Source organism: Pipistrellus kuhlii, unplaced genomic scaffold, assembly GCF_014108245.1.
Source record: "Pipistrellus kuhlii isolate mPipKuh1 unplaced genomic scaffold, mPipKuh1.p scaffold_m20_p_1, whole genome shotgun sequence".
Taxonomy (NCBI): Eukaryota; Metazoa; Chordata; class Mammalia; order Chiroptera; family Vespertilionidae; genus Pipistrellus; species Pipistrellus kuhlii.
Window position 1 is genome coordinate 131867821 of NW_023425404.1, and position 7334 is coordinate 131875154.

The following is a 7334-nucleotide window of genomic DNA, read 5'->3' on the forward strand; positions in this document are numbered from 1 at the left end:
TCATACCCATTAAAGATTATTCCCTTGTTGCTGAATTCAGAACCAAGAATATACTTCTCTACTACTGTTTGATAACAAGGTAACTACTATTTCTTTAACCAAGAACTTTCATTCCCCACTGCATTATCCCCTCAACTATGAAAATAGGATCCTTAGAACACTTTCATCTCCCTTTTTCTCCTTCCCCTGCAACCCCTAGTGAAGAAGTCTTTGGAATCCTTTTCCTTTCCCCTTATTACCAGAATTTGCTAAGATATTTAATTATTTTACTTCCCCTTACAGATGCTCTTTCTGTTTTAAAAGTCCTCTCTTTTACCATTTACATGGTAGTTTATCATTATCTCTTTTACCTTAATATGTAAAATTAGAAAGTCCATTCCTCACTATTTTTCTCTTCATCTCCTCCATCTTTTGTTATCTTTTTGGTTAATGTATTTTCCTAATATCCTATCTTCAGAATTCAAGTATAGTAAAATTCTAATAGAGTATCCAAAACACATTAAATTCTATATGCTCTTTGTTGCACCATTATGCAACAGCAATCTAGCTCCTCAAAGTAATCAGCATCATGGATGTAGGGAATTATTTGTTAGTTGGTAATGGAATAGTTGAATCATAAGAACAGTGATGCAATGGCGTGAACATCTGTGCTGTGCTCCACCTGAAGCTGTTGTCAGCTTTTTCTGGACAACAGTATATCCATTTAATAAATTCACTACTATTGGAGATAATTACAACTTGCAACAAAAGACCCATGTGACCAGAACTAGCTCTAGGTAAAAATGTCCAGGAAGTTCATCTTTGGTATCCTGCCTTTAGACTCTATAATTTACAATCTTTCCTCCAGATGTCCAATCTATATGCTGTTCTTAACTAGAAGACAAAAAGTCTCTACTAAATTTTATATTTGACTGTGAGTGGTGGCCATGCAATGCAATATGCAGATTAAGTATCATAGAAATGTATATTTGAAACCTATATAATCTTATTAACCAATGTCACCCAATAAATTTAATAAAAATAAAAACATTGAAAAAAAGAATAATAACAAATTTTATATTCGGAAGTGTTTTGAACATTTTAGAGAACTGGAAGACAGCACATGATATTTCTGTGCAGCTGGGGTTAGAGTCTCATTAAGTATGTATCATCTTAGGGCATTATTAACTCACTCCTAATACTTACCAGGTCTGATTCTTACCAGGTACATATCACCTCAATTAGCAAGCTCAGATTTTCTTTTTTTAGTTATGTTTATCTACACTCTGCCTTATTTAAATGATATTCTTAATTTCCTGTTCTATTGATTTTCAGAAATATCAAATTATTTTTAAAAGGCTGTTATTTAATGTTAATATTGGCATTGCTATTTCCCAGACTTATTTAAAAATAATTTTTTAAGAGAAAGTTATCCTTTCACATGAAAACTGAAGGTTTTTAAAAAGTTATTTCTATCAAAATCACTCTCTTTAGCTAAAGTTATCAAAAGTGACTTTTAGTTTGCATTTTCATTAATCTTTTTCAAAGAGAATTCAAATTGTGGTGTTGATTCTGGATGATTCATGCACCATTCTTTCCAAATTTCCCAGGTGTGAAAAGTTGAGTGATGTTTTAAATTAACAAGTATCAACCAAATATGTAATCTTATATCTGAAAAGTTCAGTGGATGCATGTATTGAGAGCATTTCTCCACTGGGATATGTAATATTCTAATGAAGCAATTTGTAAAACTTTGTCAGAGCAGCCTTGATATGAAGGGGCAACACATAAACGCCACAATAGAAATGAGTAGATTTATTAATTTCTATTTGAACAATTCCATAGGCATCATGTAACAGTGGGAAAGGCAAGAAAAATATCCCTTCATTAGAAAGGACTTTTCTTTTTTCTTGCAAGTATTAAGCCCCTGGCTTGTTTCTGCTGCTGTTAGCATTTTAGCCTGCCAGATAGGAAAGGATGTTGTTAATGAAGACATAAAATAACACACACATTATTTCACTCAAAATCCAGAGAATTGGGAATAGCTTGTGTTAGAAGAGGGGTGGGAATAAGGCACAAGGGAAAAAAACAGGGAATACATAAGGGTTAAAAAAAATACAATATATAATAATTCACACTCTGAAATTGCAGATGGCTCACTTTCAAACTAACAATTATTTCACTGTTTAAGGCCTTTTCTCCCAATTTTTGAAGTTATACTCCTATGAATTATGCTAAGATTTATCTGAAGGAAAAACCGTAACTGTAAAAAGTGCAATAAGCAAGGATGTGTAAGTCACTAACTCTTTCCCATGCCAATAATTTGTTATTTGAAGAACCAGTTTTGTATAGAGGCATACCAGCCACCAGTAACTATTCTTCTTTTCATTATTATTATAAACTAGAGGCCCGGTAATGAATGGGTGGAGTCCCTAGGCCTGGCCAGTGAACAGGGCAGATCAGGGCAGGGCCAATCGGGTAGAGGGACCATAGGCTGATTGGGGCCTGCTGGCCGGGGAACACTGGCCCCAAGGAGGGAGCCAGCCCTTGACCTCACTGGGAACGGGGCTACATCCACCACCACTCACCCCCAGTTCTCCGTCCCAGCCCGGGGCCCGAAGGCCCCTGAGGGATTGGGAGAGGAGGCGGTGGTCACCTGGCCAGGCACGGAAGGAAGGGATGCTGGACACTGATGCCATCAGCTGGCTGTGGGAGCACACTGATCATCAGGTAGCAGCTCCTGCATTGAGTGTCTGTCCCCTGGTGGTCAGTGCGCATCATAGGACTGGTCGACTGGTCATTTGGTTTTAACAGTCACTTAGGCTTTTATATATATAGATTCCAGGGTTGTTATCCAAGTAGGACTGCAAATGGGGTATTAACTGTAAAGAGTTGTTCCTGGTTAAAATGTCTGCCTATTATCTATCTATCTATCTATCTATCATCTATCTATCATCTACCTTAGTGCCTACTCTCATAGGTTGAAATTTGGGATGAATTGTCATTATAGGAACAGTGCCCTCAACAGTACACAATTCAAAGAATCAAAGGCACGTGGCTCTTTAGAAAGGCAACTGCTGTTAGCAGCAACAGCCTGGTTTTGCCAAGTAATTTCAGCAGCAAAAAGAAAAAAAAAAGAAAAAACTTGATCAATTCTCTTTGTAATGACTTTTCAGGGAATTTCTTAAATGTCCCACTGAAGAAGCTACCCTACTCTCCTTACATGAACTATAGAGCTTAAGTTTTATTTCTATCACTATCTTTCCCCACATTTTAAACAAAAGCTTAATTTTTCATTCACAGAAAAGAAACCGTGTGACGAACTGACATGAAACCAAGTGAATTGTAATGGATAAGAGCACAGAATTAACAGGAATTGGCAGACCTAGGGTCAGCTAGTTCTATCTTAGCACAGGCATTTATTTAACTTTTGTTGATTCTTTGGGGTAAAATGGCTGGTGTACCTCTAGGGAGGTAAGAAATTGGTTAAGACTTGTGAAAGTATTTTATCTATACTAATAATATACAAATATATAAATTGACCATACCTCCATGACACCCACAGCCAATCAGGAGTGAGTATGCAAATTAACCCAACAAAGATGGTGGGTCTATGGGCAGCATGCATGTGCGCAAGTGCCAAGCGGCCAGGGATGGGCAGGACACCCATCCACCCTCTGCATAGTCAGGGCAGCAGGGTGGGATGCCCACCTGTAGCTGGGGTGATGTGGTAGGCATCCCTGGGACCCCGCCCACTTTGAGCCTATAGCCAGCATGCATGTGCACAGGTGCAAAGCAGCCAGGGTCCCAGGGATTCCACTGGAGAGTCTGGTCCTGTCAGCCCCTGGACCAGAAGTGGAAACCAAGAGCATGAGGAGCACCAGGAATGCTGGGAATCATAGTTCTGGTGGCAGATGCGTTGCGGGATCTAATAGACACTAGAGCAAAGTGAGCCTGGAGCAGGTTACTGTTGAGGGTGGGGGATGGAGGGAAAGCAAAGGTGAGAGACTTAAGTAAAGTCAGAGAGTCGAGGAAAAATTAAAGGGAAGATATCCTGCAACTTCTAGGAAATCTCCACCAATGGAGCAAAGAAAAAAAAAAAAACCTCTAATATTCTGTGAGCAATAAAACCAAACTGGGTTGGGGTCTCGGACAATTCACTCATATGATTGCAAAGACAGAAACTCCCAGATTGGAGAGGGGTCCTCTGAGGGTTCCCAGATTGGAGGGTGCAGGTTGAGCTGAGGGACCCACCCCCCTCGCACAAATCTTCGTGCCCTGTGCCCCTAGTTAGCTATAAAACATAAATATCTTAATAATTATAAAATGAAATTCATGACAATAGACAGATATTAATATATCACCCTTGTGAGGAAAACGCAGTTATTTCTTAACTAAAAATTGGAAGGTCAAAGCTTCCTCCACAAGAAAGCAATTTGAGTCGCTTAACCTGCTTCACTAGTTTTTATTTTGTACCATGGTAATAAAGTTAGTTTTCATACCACTCACAGCACTTAGAACCAGGATTTTTGTCACAATTTAGGTAGCTACAGTACACAGCTCATATTGTGCACTTTTGATATTTTTACATTTTTAAAGGTACAATATATAATTTCCCTGGAAAATTGAGGAGGCATATTTACGTTCCTTTAATGCCTCTATTATAAGCAATAGAGAGGTGCTTCGTTACCCACTAAAACCTTGAAAATATGAGTGCTTCTATTTGTGTTAGACACAACAGTTAAAAATATAGTCTTGCTAGTCTAAAAAACAGGCAAAGCTATTTTACACTTTATCAATATTAAATCAGAGAAAGAACATCAATGAAGAGGGCTGGCCAGGGTCTAAAGGTCTAAAAAAATCAATTTCAGTGGGAATGCAGAGAAAGTTTCAGTAATGAACATTGCTATCAAGGAAGAGATATTACATCTGATGTATTGTAGATGAACCATCAGGTCTGTTGGGAAAGACAGGGTCACAACCTGTGTGTAACTAACATTCCTTAAGATACTCTAATTTATGTACACCAAGTAATCTCAACAAGAACTCAACTTCTCAGGAAATGTTTCCAAAACACTTGTTTCTGGAAAAGAACATCCCTATCATAAACTCATATCAACATAATGTGCATTATATTATTGACATTGTTTTAAGTATTCTAGGGGTACTAACTTACACAATCTTCACAACTCTATAGGTAAATACTGTTATTATTTATATCCATGTTACAGATGAGATATATAAGGTATATAGAGGCTGAACAAATACACAAGGTCACACAGACAGTTAAGTTGTAGAGCTACTGTAGTAATAAAAACCAGGTAATCTGGCCTTAAAACCAATAATACTAGGCTCCATGGATTTCTCGTCATCTACAAATGCAGATTTTGGGGCTTGAAATGCTAAGCCTCAAACTCTGGGACCTGGTTAAACTCATTAATGTTGTTCCATGAGGCCCTATTCATACCTTCTAGCTTTGTGTTTTGTTTTTTAATGTATCTTTTATTGATTTTAGGAAATCACTGCTTGGCTGCCTCACACACACACACACACACACACACACACACACACACCCGGGGATCAAGCCCAAAACCCGGGCATACGCCCTTTATGAGAATCGAACCCAGGACCTTTCAGTCCACACGCCAACACTCTATCCATTAAGCAAAAAACTGGCTAGGGTCGGTCATACCTTCTATTCTGATGACACGTTTCCTATTAAACTTCCATGATTTACTTTGAATATTTTGTAAATAGTCTAAGTGGGAATTTACATTATCTTAAAAAAGTGACACCAATTTGCTTGATAAGCTTAGAAACAAGGCAGAAAAAAAATGTTTCTAATGTTTATATTAAAATCAACATGTCCTGAAAATGACTCATCTCAAAAAAGAAAATACATGGAATTTATAAATATAAGAATAGTACTCCCAATATTCATGTATGATAGTGGGCCAACCTGGATGATAAACTATCAAGGTAAGGTCAGATTTTGTTCTGGTTTAGTTTGCAACATAGAAATAGATGTTAAGAGGCACTAACTATTTATCCTGTGACCTAACACTATGTCCTATTGTTAAAATCTTTAAAGAACTCACTACCATTTAAAAGCCAAAAAAGTTATGCCCAGCTCACCAACCATCTTTTGTTGTTGATTCTCAAAGAGCTCTCTTATACCAGCAATACAAAGAAAACAAAATTAAGTTTTCTTTTTAAAAATAAAGATTGAATAGCCCGGTCGGTGTGGCTTAGTGGTTGAGCATCGATTAACCCACGGAGGTTCATGGTTCGATTCCAGGTCAGGGCACATACTTGGGTTGCAGGCATGATCCCCATTAGGAAGCATGCAGTAGGCAGCCAGTCAATGATTCTCTCTCATCACTGATGTCTCTATCTCTCTCCCCCTCTCCCTTCTCTCTAAAACCAATAAAAAAACATTTTAAAAAACAACTATTGAATGGAGCTACACTGATCAACTTAATTAAGTAATGCTTTTATGTAACTCTAAGAATTAGGAATAAATTATATTAGTTATTTAAATAAATTTGTTATAATTAAGAAAAGTGAGAAAATATAGAATCACAAAATAGTTTGTCACATTATTTATTCAAAAAATAATAGATCTTGAGTACAAAATAACTTTAAAAACTCATTTGTGTTTAGTTATCAACATATGCTCATCAAGAAGGTGAGTGAAAATAGGCAACAGATACGTTAATGTATATTAAGTTTTTGGCTGCCATTTGTTTTAATATAATATATGATCAGTGATGATTCATGACAAAGCAAACTCTATCAATGTTACATGCTCTTCTAAAGATAAAGAGCTACTAATAATGTTTTATTAGATACCCAAGGAATTTTTAGGTCAGCTAGAGTAAAAAAATAGGCTGCTGCTTTTAGGGTCAATTATTGGAAACTATACTGGCAACACTTCACAATGTATTTATGTTTCATAGTCAAAATTATTACTACTTACTTTGCTCAATAAAAAGTTCTACACACAGTTGGAAATTTCAGTCTAAAATCTAAAAAAAAATTGTCTTAAATATACAGGTCTGGGTTACTTTGGCAAGAAATAGCAATAATGTTCAAATGGCATGTCTCCTAGCTTTTATGATGTTTGGCTCTCAAGAATCAACACTTGCTCATTTTCAGTATTATTATAATATGATGATTTGTTGATAAACCTAACACAACTTCTAACTTGTCATTTTTTAAGAGGACACTTATAGCACAGATATACAATATACTAAAGATTCAAGGACCTGAAATTTCATGTATCATGTGCCTATAAATAAGAAACTAAGTGCTAATCTAGTTCAAGTTATCTAAAAATGCATAAAGAAAAAATC